At 42.6% G+C, this 18544-nt stretch overlaps 2 protein-coding genes and 1 pseudogene across 7 annotated transcripts in view; all 3 read left to right on the top strand.

The window, feature by feature from the left end:
* Positions 1-18544, top strand: part of LOC127674161 (UL16-binding protein 1-like) — a 564502-nt gene that overhangs the window by 321788 nt on the left and 224170 nt on the right. The window lies entirely within an intron of this gene.
* LOC127674162 (UL16-binding protein 1-like) overlaps positions 1-18544 on the top strand; it is a 231608-nt gene that overhangs the window by 157736 nt on the left and 55328 nt on the right. The gene's annotated exons all lie outside the window — the stretch shown is intronic.
* Positions 16826-17462, top strand: LOC127673709 (28S ribosomal protein S18b, mitochondrial-like; annotated as a pseudogene).

Here is an 18544-nt window from a genome sequence, read left to right as displayed (position 1 = left end):
TATATGTGCACACCAGTTTTCCTGGCATAGGTCACTGATCCAGGATTTCACTCACAATATTTTCTAGTGAGTAAATAGTCCATTTGCAAAGAAATTCAAAATTCCCATTTTTTACAATAAATGAAATGCTTGGTGATAAGGAAGAAAATTCAGCATCCCTTCTAAACCCTGGTCAACATAGAGTAAGTTTACTCCACTGACCCAGTTCCTAACTCACCACAACATTGTCGCCTCACACTGTTCAGGGTGAGATCTGAACAAGGTGATAGGAACAGGGGAGCCGTCCATCAGCCTCTCACAGGGAGTGGGTTATCAAAAATAAATAATAAAGGCTAAAAAGAAGTGAGGAAACCTCAGATCACACATCTATGATTATTCATGCATAGGATGGATATAAAACTATACTATCCTATGAATTTATACCATACAAAAGCAAACTAAGAGAAATGTCTGCTTGAGTAAGAAAGATGAGGTATATAGTAAGGAAAAGATTTCTCAAATGGTGCTCTCTGTAGGGACCCACAGTGCCCAGAGTCCGTGTTAGGAACAGGTGACACTAACAGTCCTCAACTAATAACTGCCATGCCAGGAACTCCCAGGGGGACATGTGGCATACACATAGAAATGTCACATTTAGTGACCCATAATGAAAAAAACATTTTAGTGAGGAACAAAAGAACAAAGACAGAGCTCAGTCATATAGTGCTTGCCCTTCCCAAGCATGAGAACCTGAGTTCCCTCCTCAGAACCCAGACACACTGCAATGGCACCTGTTTGTAATTGCAGTACAGGGGATATAGAGAGAGAAGTGCATCTCTGAGGCTTCCTCCTCAGCTGGAATAGTTGAGTTGCTGAGTTTCAGTGCAAAGTGACTCAAAGCACACTGTCCATGACATCCTGAGGAGTGACATGGAAAGGTAATTTGTAGTATCCATTTATACATGAAGGAGCATGAATACATGTGTATACACACACGTGAAAAAGACACTGTAGACCCAAACACAGCTAGTGAATTCCCAGGAGGAAATATTCCTGAGGGGGATATGGGCACTTTCCCTACTAATTCCAAGATATTACCTAGACTTCTCTCTGACCATGTTTATGTTTATATTTGGATAAGAGGTAAACAGCTCTTGTCATCTTAGATAAAAATTTTCATAGAACCATTGTTCAACCACTGGCGTGAGGTGTGAGAATTGGGTAGATACACACTCTAATTTCACGATATATATTGAGGAACTGAGTCAGATCCCAAGCACTAGACTCTGGTTATTATAAAAGAATATTTCTATTGAGGTTTGGTCTGTCCCTATTGTATTATAACATTAATTCTGAATTGGATAGTCTAAGTCTATGACTGAGTTCTCACATTTACACTCTTTTGTTGTGCAAGCTTTGTACATTGATTTACAACTATCTATTAAATAAAACTGGCTTTAACCAGTTACTGGAGGGTTTATAGGTAGATTGTTTTGTGGTGAGCTGGGAAGAAGATATGGAAGAAGAAGAAAGAGGAGGGAAGGAAGCCTCCATGAGGAGAGCTGGAGAAAAGCCCGTGTCCAGGAGAAACATCAAGTGTCTGGGGTACACTACTGGAGAGGTAGCCAGGGCAGCAGTTAGAAGAGTAGATTAGGGGTTACCCTCCAGTAATTGTCGAAGTCAAATAAAAAAAATGGCAGTGTGAGTCTCATTTTTTCGCTACTCAAGGATAAGCTTAAATTCTAGATATTTTGATTTTTATTTCCATGGGGGGAGAATTTGATTCTTCATTGCTACCTTGAAAGATTGGCAGATCGTGTTGTGGACAAATGATTCAGATCACTTCCTTTTGTAGGGGCTTGGTTGCTGAGATTAGGACATTGAGAATCCCCTGTAGGGATGCTGAGCTGTGGGATAGTGTCATAAGAACATAAAAATTAAGAGATTGCCTGACAATTTGGAGAGTGGAAGGAAGGTTGTTACATGAGGTTGAAGGCCAGATTCTGATATCAGTCAGAGGTCAAATGATCCTTGGTGCTGACAAGATACGTGTTGGTGTAGATGCTAGAGATGGATAACCCTGCCACACATTATCTCCATCTTAGTGGCTTCTAATCTCAAAGATAGAAATCTTACTGAAAGATAATTCGAGAGCAGCCAAAGACACTGCAGATTTAAAACCAGCAATAGGTTGTGAGCAGGAGTAAAGAATTTTCAGCCTCAGTGGTTTATGTGGCAAACCACCCTCAGGAGGTTTGTGGTCAGGCAGGAAGTCTGATGATAGTGAGTGAGGTTGCAGAGAAATGACAGAAATGTAGAAGTGAGAGATTAACAATGTGATGTGAGGACCTCAAGTTATGGCTACCCATTAGAGTCTCAGGGTGTTCTGTGTATGTTGCATGAACCTTTAGTGAATGAACAAATGTCCCCACATGGCTCCTTCTCTCAAGGTTTTCTAGGTTGAGTGCTATTAACCTTCCTCACAATAACCCACAGAGGCTGGCCTTGTAATGACTACAGTTGGAGGGATGAGCAGGACCTGACAGGAGCTGAGACAACGCCCATGGTCTTGCATCCTGATGAAGAAATTTAAGATTTAAGGCAAACTTAATACACTGGTTTAATAACTGGTGATCCTAAAAAGGTGGAGTTGAAGTTTGATCTGGATTTATGGCAGTATTCAGTGACAGCCTTGAGTTCTCTGATCATATACTGTGACACAAGCCTCTCTGCATCTCATAAAAGGTCGGAGTGGAGGAAAAGCCACTGTACAGGCTTCACTCAGATTGACAGAAGTGGAGTTGAGATGAATAGGCTCATAAATGAGGATTCATTTCTTCAAAGGGTTGATGGCATAAAGTAAGGAATAACTCAGGAACAAAAAAGTGGCTTTATTAGTATGTAGAGGACTTTAACAACTTAAGTTCTCAAGTTGAACCGGGTCCTGATGAGAATCCTTGTTGCACCTGATAGATTTTTAATTTCCTGTTATTTGTAGCTATATACTTGAGCAGGTATTTAAGGCTTTGTAGCTGGCCACCAGCTTCCTTGTGTTGCTGGCAGTTGTATCTCCTTAGTGGTCACTTTCAGGGGTGTTGAAGAGTTTTAGGGGCCCCTCATCTTTGTATTTTCTCCACACATCTTCAAGACAAGGGAATCTCTCTGTGAAGTGACCCAAAGCTCAAACTCGGGGGCCTCCATATTCTCTCTGAAGCTGTCATATCCTTTGAGAGCTATCCCACTGTCCTCTAAGCTGGGATGGTGAAGGGGAAAATCCTGGCTGCCAGCCCAGCCCTTGATCCTCATGACTTTAGGGCCTCTAGTGGTGCCTATTGACAACTCAGAGAGTCAGTCACACCAGACTTGAAGAATCAATAGTGGCTTCAATCTGCTCCATAGCTTAATGAGTAACCAGCTCACAGCCCAGGATACATATGTATGTGGCCAAATCAAATTCAGGGAAATCCATAAGATATTATAAGGCAGTTTTTTAAATATCTTTAGGTAACTGCATTGTATGTTCCTCAAGCATGAATTAGGAGATCACTTTGTGTCACAAAATGAAAAGATTATACTCTTCTGATGAATAAATGTTGAAAAAAACTGAGTTCAAACCAATCTTGTCTAAGATAAGACTGCATCATTAATAAGTTAAAGTTTTGACAAACTCAAACAAAATGACTAATCATATATGTAGTTCAAAAGCTATATTTTTTAACTTATACTATTTTAAATTAAGTGGTAAAACTCTTGCAAGATATGGAATCTTTTGCTTGTCACTATCTTTTAGCAATCATTTAGTGTGAAATTAATTTATGATTCAAATCCTTCGTGCCAAGAAGTATATTATCCCCATCAGAAATGCATGACTTTGCCTAATGCTCAGATTAGCATACTTTTCTGGATGCTTCCTTCCATTGTTAGATTCCTGAGATAATTTAGGCTTCTTTTTTCCTGGAAGGTTTAAAACTCTGAACACAGCAAACCTCATTGTGTTTTGGGTGTTACCAAATGAGTTTGGATATAAAATATTACCAATATTGTTACTGGTTAATGTGCTTTTTGAAACCTAGCTTCAATAACCTGGTGATATTGTTTGTATAATTCTGATATTTCCCCCTTTTTTTTATAAACAAATTTAAAAGAATTTAATATGTTTGCCTTTTTCTCACGAATTAAAACAAATTTCCACAAACCTTTTGTGTCCTCTTTCTTATCACTCTGTTTAAGTTAAACCATTTCACAGAAGGCTGATGCAAAAATTAGTTCATATCTAAACCTAGAGAACATATACATAAAATCGAAGACACAGGCTAGAGCTGAGCCAGGCCACAAAAATGACAACAAAAACATTGCTTCTGAGAATAGGAGTTCATGGAAAGGTCTGGACTCAGCAATGCTAACTGACTAAGTAGATCCTCAGAGATGTGAGATGCTGGAACACCATTGGTTCCAAGATATATTGTCCTGGGTCATTTTAAGCCCACTTAGGAACCATTTATTGTGTCCGCTAGTTGGAGCCCTAACATTATTATGACTACTAGATATAGCCTGAGAATGTATGAACAGCACCTCTGGGTTTCCCCAACCCAAAACTAAACTTTTAACAAATAGCACCTGAGCACCAAAGACAAGATTTCCCAGACTTGATGTAAGCCATCTGCCACATGCACCAAAATGATATATTTGAAACTTAATGATTTTTTGTTTCTTTAGTATAAAAAGTTTACAAAATTGATATCATATAAACTTGTAGGTTATCTAAATCTGGTCTCATTCTTGTAGCCTGGCCATGGTGTTTAATTTACCTCCGGGATAAAGGTTTCTTACCTCTTTGAGGGGTGGTTCACCCTTATCTCCACACAGAAGCAACTGTCAGCACTGTAATAGGAAATGGGAAGACCATATACCATGATTAGTTTTCATCAGAACAGACCCTTAGTAGGGACAATGTGGGAGGTGGGGGACTTGGACACAGAGTTCACACAGAACCGTGAGAGGGTCACAGTAAAGTCAAGGAATGGACAGTGAAGCCACTTCCGGTGACTTGGATGACAGACGAATATTCCTCTAGTACTGGCAGGAGATGTTTGAGGGAGGAAGGACAACTTCTAATTGTTCCCTAACTTCTTGTACAATGTTCTGCAGCAAGGGTGAGGAAAATCCCACAGCTAAGTAGGGGAAGGAGTGTGTGAGAGGGCCCTGCAGGCTGAGGCTGGGAGGAGGGAGGAAAGCAAAGGGAGGTCCGAGGGAAGGAGACTGGAAAGAAGAGGACCTGCTGGGGTACACAGGGCAGCCCTCTTACACCTGAGGACACTGTCACATAGCCATGAGGCTATCTGTATCACAGACTCCTTGCTTGAATCGTGACCTGAGAGGTTTAACTTACAGGATACACCTGACATGATATCAGCAAGCCACTGGTGTTCCAAACGAAATGTTTGTTCTGTAGAAGAGTCTGAACATGAACTCTAGCCAGTTTGTGTGAGTGTATCCCTGGAGAGTTTAGAAAGCACAGCAACCAAGAGTCAGAGTTGCTCCTACAGAAGACACAGCTCTGAGCCTGCAAGTACCCACTAGGCTTCAGACCTACAGTCTCCATCACTGCTCATAAGCCATGTCTTCTCTGTGAGCATCCTAACAGAAAGAGCTTCCTGGACCCTGGGATTTAAACCAGTTCTCACTCCAGAACTCAGATGAGCAGATTGACATCGAAGAGGTACTCTGGACACTTACAATCTGACACTACAAGTCAGTTCTGAGGGTGTGCTGGCTAATTTGATATGAACACAATATGGACTTATCAGACTGCATGGAACTTGAACTGAGAATTTACCTTTATAATACTGAGTTGGAGGCAATCTTCTAGAGCCTTTACTAATTGAGTGATTGATGTGGAAAAGCACCATATTGTTGGTCAGGCCCCCTCTGGAACGGTGGTCCTGGGCTCTGTAAGAGAGCAGACTGAGTTAGTAATCGGCATCAAGGGAGCAAGCAACACCCCTTTCCCCTGTGGCCTCTATTTCACTTTCTGCTTGAGGTCCTATCCTGACTTCCTTCAGTGAAACACACTGATGTGGAAGTGCAAGCCCTCATTTCATCAACAATTGCTTTTGGCCTTGGTGTTTCATTATAACAACATTAATCCCAATTAGGACAGAAATTCAAACTGGATTGTAGATAATATCTTATCTGGTCAACTGCATCTGAACCAACACTTTACCTCTGCCTTTGTGAAACTGCTATGCTGTAGACTCCTTAAACCTCCTATGGCCATTCCATAATCTATCTATCTATCTATTTATCTATCTATATCACATGCACATATAAAATCATACCACATTCATACCCATATGCACACAACATACATGCACACAAACACATCACATGCATGCACACATATATACATCACATACATTCACATATACATATACTGTATGATATGTAATACAAGATCTGAGCTTTACCATTAGTAATTAATATTGGAATAAAAAAAACCATATTTGCCAGTAGCCACTTATCAAAACAACTGGAAGCCTTGGCATATTGAATCTAATAAAATTCAGTATGTTGTGGATTCATTGGTATTCCATAAGTACTAATATTGTAGAAAGACACAAACATATCCACCTACATTTCTGACATAGCATGTTCATGGCAAAAATCCCTAATCACATCTTCATAGATCTAGAAAGAGCAATTCTCAAATTCATCTGGAGTAACAAAAAACCCAGGATAGCAAAAACTATTCTCCACAACAAAAAAATCTTCTGGGGGAATCACCATCCCTGACCTCAAGCTCTACTACAGAGCAATAGTTATAAAAACTGTTTGGTACTGGTATGCAGAAAGGCAGGAAGATCAATGGAATATAATTGAAGACCCAGAAAAGAACCTACATACATACTGTAACTTGATATTTGACAAGGGAGCTAAAGACGTAAAAAAGACAGCATTTTTAACAAATGGTGCTGAATCAACTGGAGGTCTGCATGCAGAAAAATGCAAAAAATCACCCCATTCTCAATTCATTGTACAAGTGGATCAAGAATCATTCCAAGTCCAAGTGGATCAAGGATCTACACATAAAACCAAACACACTGAAGCTTATAGAGGAAAAAGTGTGTGCAAATCTTGAACACATGGGCCAGGGAAAAAGGTCCTGAACAGAACATCAATGACTTATGCTCTAAGAACAAGAATCAACAAATGGGACCTCATAAAATTGCAAAGCTTCTGCGGCGGCGGCGGCGGCGGCGGCAGTGGCAGCGGCAGCGGCAGCAGTGGCTGCTCCAGCTGAAGGGCCATCAGCAGTGGAACCAAGGCGTCACAGGGACCAGTTAGGCCCTGCGCCCACGACCACTGACCTTCGCTGACCAGCCGGGCAGCAAGCAGCTGCAGTTGTGCGGCGCCTTTCCTGCACGGAGGCCACTTCAGAACTCGGCCTCCCACCAGTCAGGAGAGGAGCATCCATCTTGGTTCCGTACTCCAGGAATCGGACAGACTGAGGTACACAAACATAATCCGAGGCCAACACTGCGGTGGTCTGAGCCCGACGGGCGTTGGCCTGCACCCAGGCCCTGGGCGGGTCGGGGGGCCATCGGGGTGCCAACCCAACCAGGAGGTTTTTTGCCCAGGCCTGCGAGCGCGCCGCCGCCATTTTGCCTGCAGGACGACAGAGAGCTCAGGCGGGCAGACCTGTAACAGGCATAGCCTAAGGCTAACAAAGCAGGGGTCCAGGCCCCAAAAGGCACAGGACTGACCCCAAGAACTGGGCGGCTTGGTGGGCCATCTGTGAGTCAACCCGCCCAGGTGATTGTTAGCAAAGCAGACTCTCCCGGCGCTTTCAGGGAGCGCGGGCGCGCACGCCTGCCATCCTAGTCACCTGGCAAACCCAATTAACAGTCATAGCCCTAGGGGAACTTTGCTCGGACCTTGGCCTCCCAGGCTTTTGCCTGGACTCAGGGACTGGGCGGCCAGGCTAACCTTGTGTGCGACAGCCCGGTTGGCAGATCGGCTGCCCAGCGGAGTGAGCGGAACACAGGGGAGGTCACAGTAGCATACACCGTCGGCACTCCCTGGGAGTGCACACGGACTCCATCTGCTCCACAGACACAATCTGGGGCAAGGCCTCAGGCAGAAGACCTTAGCTCTACTCTCTCCGCTTCCGGATCCAGATCAGTCTGGGCGGCAGCATTACATCTCCAAGTCCTGCAAGTGGCTAGCTGGGCTTCCGGGCGGCCAGCTGGGAGAAGTCAGTGTGCTCCAGTGAATCCAGCGGGCCCCAGCGGGAGCCTTCGGGTGCCTGCTTTGGGATCTGAACAGCCTGGGCAGCAGCACACTGTCTACAAGCAGTGCAGGAGGTAAGCTGTGCACCAGAGGCCAACTGGGAAGGGGCAGCTTGCACTGGTGAGTCTAGCACTGACAAGATAAACTAACACCAGTGAGATCTAGATGGCAAAAGGCAAACGCAGGAACGTCACTAACGGAAATCAAGGCAATATGGCAACATCTGAACCCAATTCTCCTCTACCAACATGTCCTGGATACCCCATCACACCAGTAAAACAAGATTTGGTTTTAAAATCACTGGTCATGATGCTGGTACAGGAACACATGAAGGTCATACATAAAGAAATTCAGGAGAAAATGGATCAAAAGTTAGAAGCCCTTGCAAGGGAAACACAAAAATCATTGAAAGAAATCCAGGAGAATACAAAAGCCAACAAGGAGGAAATGCAAAAAAACACTTAAAGAAATACAGGAGAACTTTGCTCAACAGGCTGAGGTCATGAAAGACGAAACACAAAAATCTCTTAAAGAAATACAGGAGAACTTTGGTCAACAGGCTGAGCTCATGAAAGAGGAAACACAAAAATCTCTTAAAGAATTACAGGAAAACACAAACATGCAAGTGAAGGAGCTAAGCAAAACCATCCAGGATCTAAAATCAGAAGTAGAAACAACTAAGAAAACTCAAAGGGAGACAACTTTGGAGATAGAAAGCCTTGGGAAGAAATCAGGGGACAGAGATACAAATATCAACAACAGAATACAAGAGATAGAAGAAAGAATCTCAGATGCTGAAGATTCCATAGAAACCATGGACTCAACAGTTAAAGAAAATGCAAAATGCAAAAAGCTTGTAACCCAAAATATCCAGGAAATCCAGGACACAATGAGAAGACCAAACCTAAGGATTATAGGCATAGAGGAGAGTGAAGATTTACAACTTAAAGGGCCAGCAAATATCTTCAATAAAATTATGGAAGAAAACTTCCCTAACCTAAAGAGAGAGATGCCCATGAATATACAAGAAGCCTACAGAACTCCAAACAGACTGGACCAGAACAGAAATACTTCCCGTCACATAATAATCAAAACACCAAATGTTCTAAACAAAGAAAGAATACTAAAGGCAGTAAGAGAAAAAGGCCAAGTAACATATAAAGGAAGACCTATCAGAATCACAGCAGACTTTTCACCTGAGACTATGAAGGCTAGAAGGTCCTGGGCAGATCTCATGCAGACTCTAAGAGAACACAAATGCCAACCAAAACTACTATATCCAGCAAAACTCTCAATCACCATAGATGGAGAAACTAAGATATTTCATGACAAAACCAAGTTTACCCAATATCTATCCACAAACCCGGCCCTAAAAAGGATAATAGGAGGACAACACCAATATAAGGAGGGAAACTTCACCCTGGAAAAAGCAAGATAGTAACCTTTCATCAAACCCAAAAGAAGTAAAGCATTCAAATTTAAAAAATAACGTCAAAAATGATAGGAAGTAACAATCACTATTCCTTAATATCTCTTAACATCAATGGACTTAATGCCCCAATAAAAAGACACAGACTAACTGACTGGATACGTAAACAGGACCCTACATTTTGCTGCTTACAGGAAACACACCTCAGGGTCAAAGACAAACACTACCTTAGAGTAAAAGGCTGGAAGACAATTTTACAAGCAAATGGTCTCAGGAAACAAGCTGGAGTAGCCATTTTAATATCAGATAAAATTGACTTTCAACCCAAAGTCATCAAAAGAGACCCTGAGGGACACTTCTTGCTGGTCAAAGGAAAAATACAAAAAGAAGAACTGTCAATCCTGAACATCTATGCCCCAAATGCAAGAGCACCCTCTTTCGTAAAAGAAACTTTATTAAAACTAAAAGCACACATTGCACCTAACACAATAATTGTGGGTGACTTCAACACTGCACTTTCCTCAATGGACCGATCAGGAAAACAGAAACTAAACAGGGACACAATGAAACTAATTGAAGCTTTGGACCAATTAGATTTAACAGATATATATAGAACATTCTATCCTAAAACAAAAGAATATACCTTTTTCTCAGCACCTCATGGTACCTTCTCCAAAATCGACCATATAATTGGTCACAAGACAGACCTCAACAAATATAAGAAGATCGAACTAATCCCATGCCTCCTATCTGATCACTATGGAGTAAAAGTGGTCTTCAATAGCAACAGAAACAACAGAAAGCCCACATACACGTGGAAACTGAACAATACTCTACTCAATGATACCTTGGTCAAGGAAGAAATAAAGAAAGAAATTAAAGACTTTTTAGAACACAATGAAAATGAAAACACAACATACCCAAATCTATGGGACACAATGAAAGCAGTGCTAAGAGGAAAACTCATAGCCCTGAGTGCCTCCAAAAAGAAAATGGAGAGAGCATACATTACCAGCTTAATGACACACCTGAAAGCCCTGGAACAAAAAGAAGCTATTTCGCCCAGGAGGAGTAGAAGGCAGGAAATCATCAAACTCAGGGCCGAAATCAATCAAGTAGAAACAAAGAGAACCATACAAAAAATCAACAATACCAGGAGCTGGTTCTTTGAGAAAATCAACAAGATAGATAAACCCTTAGCCAGAATGACCAAAGGGCACAGAGAAAGTATCCAAATTAACAAACTTAGAAATGAAAAGGGAGATATAACAACGGAAACTGAGGAAATCCAAAAAATCATCAGATCCTACTACAAGAGCCTATACTCAACACAACTGGAGAATCTGGAGGAAATGGACAATTTCCTTGACAGATACCAAATACCAAAATTAAATCAGGACCAACTAGACCATCTAAACAGTCCCATAATGCCTAAAGAAATAGAAGGAGTCATAGAAAGTCTTCCAACCAAAAAAAGCACAGGACCAGATGGCTTCAGTGCAGAATTCTACCAGACCTTCAAAGAGGAGTTAACACCAATACTCTTCAAACTATTCCACAAAATAGAAACAGAAGGAACACTACCCAATTCCTTCTACGAAGCCACAATTACGCTGATACCAAAGCCACAAAAAGATCCAACAAAGAAAGAGAACTTCAGACCAATTTCCCTTATGAACATCGATGCAAAAATACTCAATAAAATTCTTGCCAACCGAATCCAAGAACACATCAAAACGATCATCCACCATGATCAAGTAGGCTTTATCCCGGGAATGCAGGGTTGGTTCAATATACGGAAATCCATCAATACAATCCACTACATAAACAAACTCAAAGAACAAAACCACATGGTCATTTCATTGGATGCTGAAAAAGCATTTGACAAAATTCAGCATCCCTTCATGCTTAAAGTCTTGGAGAGAACAGGAATTCAAGGCCCATACCTAAACATAGTAAAAGCAATATACAGCAAACCGGTAGCCAGCATCAAACTAAATGGAGAGAAACTTGAAGCAATCCCACTGAAATCAGGGACCAGACAAGGCTGCCCCCTTTCTCCTTATCTTTTCAATATTGTACTTGAGGTACTAGCTCGGGCAATTCGACAACATAAGGAGGTCAAAGGGATACAAATTGGAAAGGAAGAAGTCAAACTATCATTATTTGCAGACGACATGATCGTCTACCTAAGTGACCCAAAGAACTCCACTAGAGAGCTCCTACAGCTGATAAACAACTTCAGCAAAGTGGCAGGTTATAAAGTCAACTCAAGCAAATCAGTGGCCTTCCTATACTCAAAGGATAAGCAGGCTGAGAAAGAAATTAGGGAAATGACCCCCTTCACAATAGCCACAAACAGTATAAAGTATCTTGGGGTGACTCTTACCAAACATGTGAAAGATCTGTATGACAAGAACTTCAAGACTCTGAAGAAGGAAATGGAAGAAGACCTCAAAAAATGGGAAAACCTCCCATGCTCATGGATCGGTAGAATCAATATAGTTAAAATGGCCATTTTGCCTAAAGCACTATACAGATTCAATGCAATACCCATCAAAATCCCAACTCAATTCTTCACAGAGTTAGAAAGAGCAATTATCAAATTCATCTGGAACAACAAAAAACCCAGGATAGCTAAAACTATTCTCAGCAACAAAAGGAAATCTGGGGGAATCAGTATCCCTGACCTCAAGCAATACTACAGAGCAATAGTGTTAAAAACTGCATGGTATTGGTACAGTGACAGGCAGGAGGATCAATGGAACAGGATTGAAGATCCAGAAATTAACCCACACACCTATGGCCACTTGATCCTCGACAAAGAGGCTGAAAACATTCAATGGAAAAAAGATAGCCTTTTCAACAAATGGTGCTGGTTCAACTGGAGGTCAGCATGCAGAAGAATGCGAATTGATCCATCCTTGTCTCCTTGTACTAAGCTCAACTCCAAATGGATCAAGGACCTCCACATAAAGCCAGACACTCTGAAGCTAATAGAAAAAAAACTGGGGAAGACCCTTGAGGACATCGGTACAGGGAGAAAGTTTCTGAACAGAACACCAATAGTGTATGCTCTAAGAGCAAGAATTGACAAATGGGACCTCATAAAATTACAAAGTTTCTGTAAGGCAAAGGACACCATCAAGAGGACAAATCGGCAACCAACAAATTGGGAAAAGATCTTCACCAATCCTACATCAGATAGAGGGCTAATATCCAATATATATAAAGAACTCAAGAAGTTAGACTCCAGAAAACCAAACAACCCTATTAAAAAATGGGGTACAGAGTTAAACAAAGAATTCTCACCTGAAGAACTTCGGATGGCGGAGAAGCATCTTAAAAAATGCTCAACTTCATTAGTCATTAGGGAAATGCAAATCAAAACAACCCTAAGATTTCATCTTACACCAGTCAGAATGGCTAAGATTAAAAATTCAGGAGACAGCAGGTGTTGGAGAGGGTGTGGAGAAAGAGGAACACTCCTCCACTGCTGGTGGGGTTGCAAATTGGTACAACCACTCTGGAAATCAGTCTGGCGGTTCCTCCGAAAACTGGGCACCTTACTTCCAGAAGATCCTGCTATACCACTCCTGGGCATATACCCAGAAGACTCCCCACCATGTAATAAGGATACATGTTCTACTATGTTCATAGCAGCCCTATTTGTAATTGCCAGATGCTGGAAAGAACCCAGGTATCCCTCAACAGAAGAGTGGATGCAAAAAATGTGGTATATCTACACAATGGAGTACTATTCAGCCATTAGAAACAATGAATTCATGAAATTCTTAGGCAAATGGATGGAGCTAGAGAATATCATACTAAGTGAGGTAACCCAGACTCAAAAGGTGAATCATGGTATGCACTCACTAATAAGTGGATATTAACCTAGAAAACTGGAATACCCAAAACATAATCCACACATCAAATGAGGTACAAGAAGAAAGGAGGAGTGGCCCCTGGTTCTGGAAAGACTCAGTGAAACAGTATTCAGCAAAACCAGAACGGGGAAGTGGGAAGGGGTGGGTGGGAGGACAGGGGAAGAGAAGGGGGCTTGCGGGACTTTCGGGGAGTGGGGGGGGCTAGAAGAGGCGAAATCATTTGAAATGTAAATAAATTATATCGAATAATAAAAAAAAAATTGCAAAGCTTCTGTAAGGCAAAGGACATGGTCAATAGTACAAAATCGCAACCAATATATTGGGAAAAGATCTTTACTAACCCTATGTCCAATAGAGGGCTATTATCCAATGTATAAAAAGAACTCAAGAAGTTAATCCCCAGAGAGTCAAATAATCCTATTAAAAATGGGGTACAGAACTAAACAAGGAATTTGCAACTGACTACAAAGCACCTAAAGAAATGTTCAGCATCCTTAGTTATCACGGAAATGCAAATCAAAACTGACATTCCACCTTACACCTGTCCGAATGGCTAAGATGAAAAACTCGGGGGACAACAGATGCTGGAGAGGATGTGGGGTTAAAGGAACACTTCTCCATTTGGTGGTGTGATTGCAAGCTTGTAAAACCACTCTGGAAATAAGTTTGGTGATTCCTCAGAAAATTAGACACAGTACTACCTACGGACCCAGCTATACCACTCCTGGGCATATACCCAGAAGATGCTCCTACATGTAATCAGGAAACATGCTCCACTATGTTCATAGCTGCCTTATTTATAATAGCCAGAAGCTGTAAACAACCCAGATGTCCCTCAACAGAGGAATGGATACAGAAACTGTGGTATATATACACAATGGAGTACTAGTCAGCTATTAAAAACAATGAATTCATGAAATTCTTAGGCAAATGTATGGAAGTAAAAGTATCATTCTGAGCGAGGTAACCCAATCACAAAAGAATGCATATGGTATACACTCACTAATAAGTGGATGTTAGCACAAAAGCTCAAAATAAGCACGTTACAATTCACCCAGCACAGGAAGCTCAAGAAGGAGGACTTAAATGAGGGTGCTTTGGTTCCTCTGAGAAAGGGAACAGAATACTCACAGGAGCAATAATGTAGAGGATGTGTGGAGCAGAGAATGAAGTAAGGGCCAACTAGAGACTGCCCTACCTAGGGATTCATCCCATAAACAGTCATAAAACCCCCGACACTACAACAAGAAGCATATACCAAAAGGATCATGCCATGGATGTCTCTGGAGGGGCCCTGCCAGAGCCTTACAAATACAGAGGGAGAAGCTAGCTACCAACTATTGGACTGGGCGTGGGGTCCCCAATGGAGGAGCTTAATATTTACAACTACCTAGAAAGGACGAGCCCTGAGATCTGTTTGCAGATCTTTGTCTCAGTGTTTCCAAGTGTTTCCTTTCTCTCTTCATTGGGGGATGGCCCTCTCTGGTTTGGGAGATTTCTATTTTGTTTTGAGGTTGTCTCTGCTCTTCTTTAAATGCAAAGACACCTGACTTAGGGGTGTGGGAAGGAAATCGCGACCAAGGTAAGGCAGCACACCCAACCCTATGTTGAGAAATAGGTACCTTTTTCAGCCTTCCAGCTTCTTCTTCTTCCGGGATGAAACCTGACATTTCAAGTGGCTGATGAGACTCTGCTCTGCTGGGCTGAGTCCTTATCCATGCTGACCTCCATTGCCCCCTGAAGCCTGTGGACTGGGAACTGAAACCCAGACAGCCTCCCTGGCGCGGACCCCTGCGGGGGAAGCCAGCTGAGCACAGTGGAGTCTGGGCTCCAACTGTCCAACTGTCGCGGGTCTCGCGCTGGGAGAGGAGCCCTGGGGAGGCCACGCCGCTTTCCCCGAGATGTGACCTGAGCTGACAGCCCATGCATGGTCTCAGGACCCCGCACCAGGCCACCCGGCCCTGTCACTCCTGCTGCTGCTGCTGCTGCTGCACATACTGCTTCTGCTGTTTGCCTCCTCAGGACTCGCAGGTAGGAGAGTTGCTCCCATAGGGCACAGGGCTACCTGGCAGGAGTCTGAAAGGGTTCACTCCTGGCTCCAGCTTGCCAGATCTGAGCTGGGGTGGGGGTACAGGGTCAGCCCTCCTGAGTGGCCCAAAGCTTGTCCCTGGAGACTGGTGATTGTGAAGGCAAGGGGGGAGGGGTTAGCACTAAAACCTCAGCAGGTCCAAGATCAGAGTTTGGAAAAGCCAAATCAGCCCCAAAGGGGTAAACCACATCCTTTCTCCTGGCAATCCTGACAGGTACATATAAGTGATTCTGAGAAATAACAAAACATAAAATACTAAGACAAAAGCACTGAAGGGATTTTTCTCTGTTGATTTAAAGTTTAAACCATAACCTCTGGAATTCAGAAAGCCAAGCTGAGTCACAAAACAAGGGAATAAAAAGGTTCTTTTTCTTTCTTTCTTTCTTTCTTTTTTTTTGGCATTTAAAAACATACTCTCAGCAAGATATCTCAAGATTTTAATTAAATACAACAGCCACAAGACTTCCCAAAATATCATTTGTAATTTTATAAAATTGATTCAGGCACCTGCCTGTGTCCTTTAGCCTGGAAAGAACAAGCGAATGGGGAAAGAAAGTTAGTGAGACTGCAATCAGAGAAAATACCACAGAGCTCATGAAGTTCTCAGAGGCAAGAAGCATGTACATTGGCCTTGGAGCGGCTTATGAGCAGTAGAGTCTACAAGAAAAAAAAAAGTTTATTTTCTAATTCCTAAATTTATGCAAAGGTATGATTATATTTTAATAATCCAAGATAAGTCAAATATGAAGAGGCTTATTCAAATATCCCTGATGTGAGTTTGGTTTTTTATTTTTAAAGGACAGTTCAAGTTTATTATAAAAGGTTTAGACAGAGATTTAAGTACAGTAATCAAGGGGGATGATACACACACACATACACACACACACATACACACACACAAACCAGAGGGATGTTGATCTATGAGACCCAGCATGTAGCATGGGACTGACCTCCACAGATACTCTCACAAATACTAGGAAAGCCAGTTAGAAGCAAGGAGCAAATGGCTAGATTTCTCTTCTTCATTTATTCATAGTCAAACCCTAAAGCTGTTGCCACTCGCCCACATAAGAAAATCACACATACCTGCCCTAGTCCATATCCTGAGCATGCTCATTTGTTCTTCTAGCAGGCTAGAAATCATGTGTGCACATCATGATGGCTGCCTCCTTGTGGCACATGCTGCTAATGCTATTTCCTACACTCTTAGGAAGTTCCTATGGAGCTGAGGTTCCCCTCCAGACTCTTTGCACCAGAGGCCCTCCTGAAGAAGACCCTTCAACCTCCCTTCCCTTCTCCCCTTATGAAAACAAACCTTGGAATTCCCTGGATTCAGGAGAATACCTGAATGGCTATGGCTCTCACCATGTTTGGGCTGACTATTTCCTCAACCACAAAGCTGGTGGCACAATGGACCAGACAGGTATTCCTAACAATCAAGTTTCTGGGAATCCATGTCCCGTGTGCAAGTATCTCAAATTGCATGTTGACTTTAGGGATGTGAAGCTCTTGGAACAGTTTGTTTGTGCCCATAGGAGAATCATCTTCCATGCCCCATACGCTGGAGTCTATGAAGCAGCACAAGAAGCTGACCCAGGCCATCCAGAAAGCCAGTGAGTGTGGTCTTCTCAGTTACTACATTCCCCAGATTGAGCCCTGAACCGATGCCTATCTTCCTGTACATGGTGCTGTCAGTATGACTCCACCAGCCTCCACAATGTTGTCAGGTGAACCTTGATACCCATGGTACAGCTGGCAACAGCCACTGGAGAGAGGACTCAGGAGTTGAGACTGCAATAATCCTGACTGCTTCCCAGAGAGGCTTATAAGTGGCAAAGACCACAGAAGCTCACAGCAACCATAAATGCTTATACACAGGTGCAGGGAATCTTGCCAGGCAGCTGGGTGGTTGGTTCAGGTTCAAGCTTATTCTTGCTTACTATAGGAAGCCATTCTAACTGAACTTACTTATGATTGTTCCTAAAGGAGGGCAAGGGTCAGAACACCAGAACATATTACTTAATGGGGTGTGCAGTTAATGGTTAGCCGAACTCAAGAAAGGTCCTCTGTAATAATGTAAGATGGCCGGCTACAGGTCTAAAATGAAATGGCTATGGTAATGTAAGAATGGCAGCTGCCACCTAGGTCTTAACAAGCAGAACAATTTTTTTTTTATGTTAAGCTTTAACATCATCTAGGACCCATCAGTTGGGACACATGTTGATGTACAGAGTGTAGGTATGAGGACTTTAAAGCAGAGGACCCAGAAATCATTTTAACCAGAGTCCTAAGGACAGCAAAACATCCTACAGGCTTTGATTTCTAAAAGCCTAATATTATTCTCCATAGCCCACCTAGGCCAGAGGCTTGGAGTCCCTCCCAACCCTGTCAGGACAGGTCCTGCTCTGACCTCATGAGGAGGGATTGTGATGCAGTCCAGCCAGCACATGTTAAGCTGTGGCCACACCTGGATTTCTTTGAGTGCGTTGAGAGGAGTTGTTGGAGTGGTGCTTTCTGCGATTTGGTTGTATTTTGTTACCTGTGTGTGGATTTTATATTTGATTTGTTTGTGTGTGAGCATGGGAATGTGTGGCTAGATCAGTGTGTGTTTGGGAGGAGTGTTACTTGCGTGTGTGTGATTGTGTGTGTGTGTGCGTGTGTGTACAGAATGTGTGTGTTGTGTTTTAAGTTTACTTGTGTGTGAGTACCTATTTGTGTGTGTTTGTGTAGGGATAGCAGTGGGTGGGTTTGAGTGCACCTGTGTGTTTGTGTTAGTGTGTGTGAGAGTGTATGTGAGAGTGTGTTTGAGAGTGAGAGAGTGTGCGTGTGCACGAGTGTGCTTAGGTGCACTTGTGGCAGGTGTGAGAACAC

This window comes from Apodemus sylvaticus, chromosome 23, assembly GCF_947179515.1.
Source record: "Apodemus sylvaticus chromosome 23, mApoSyl1.1, whole genome shotgun sequence".
Lineage (NCBI taxonomy): Eukaryota > Metazoa > Chordata > Mammalia > Rodentia > Muridae > Apodemus > Apodemus sylvaticus.
Note: the sequence above shows the minus strand (reverse complement) of the source record. Positions and strands in the feature narration are given on the sequence as shown.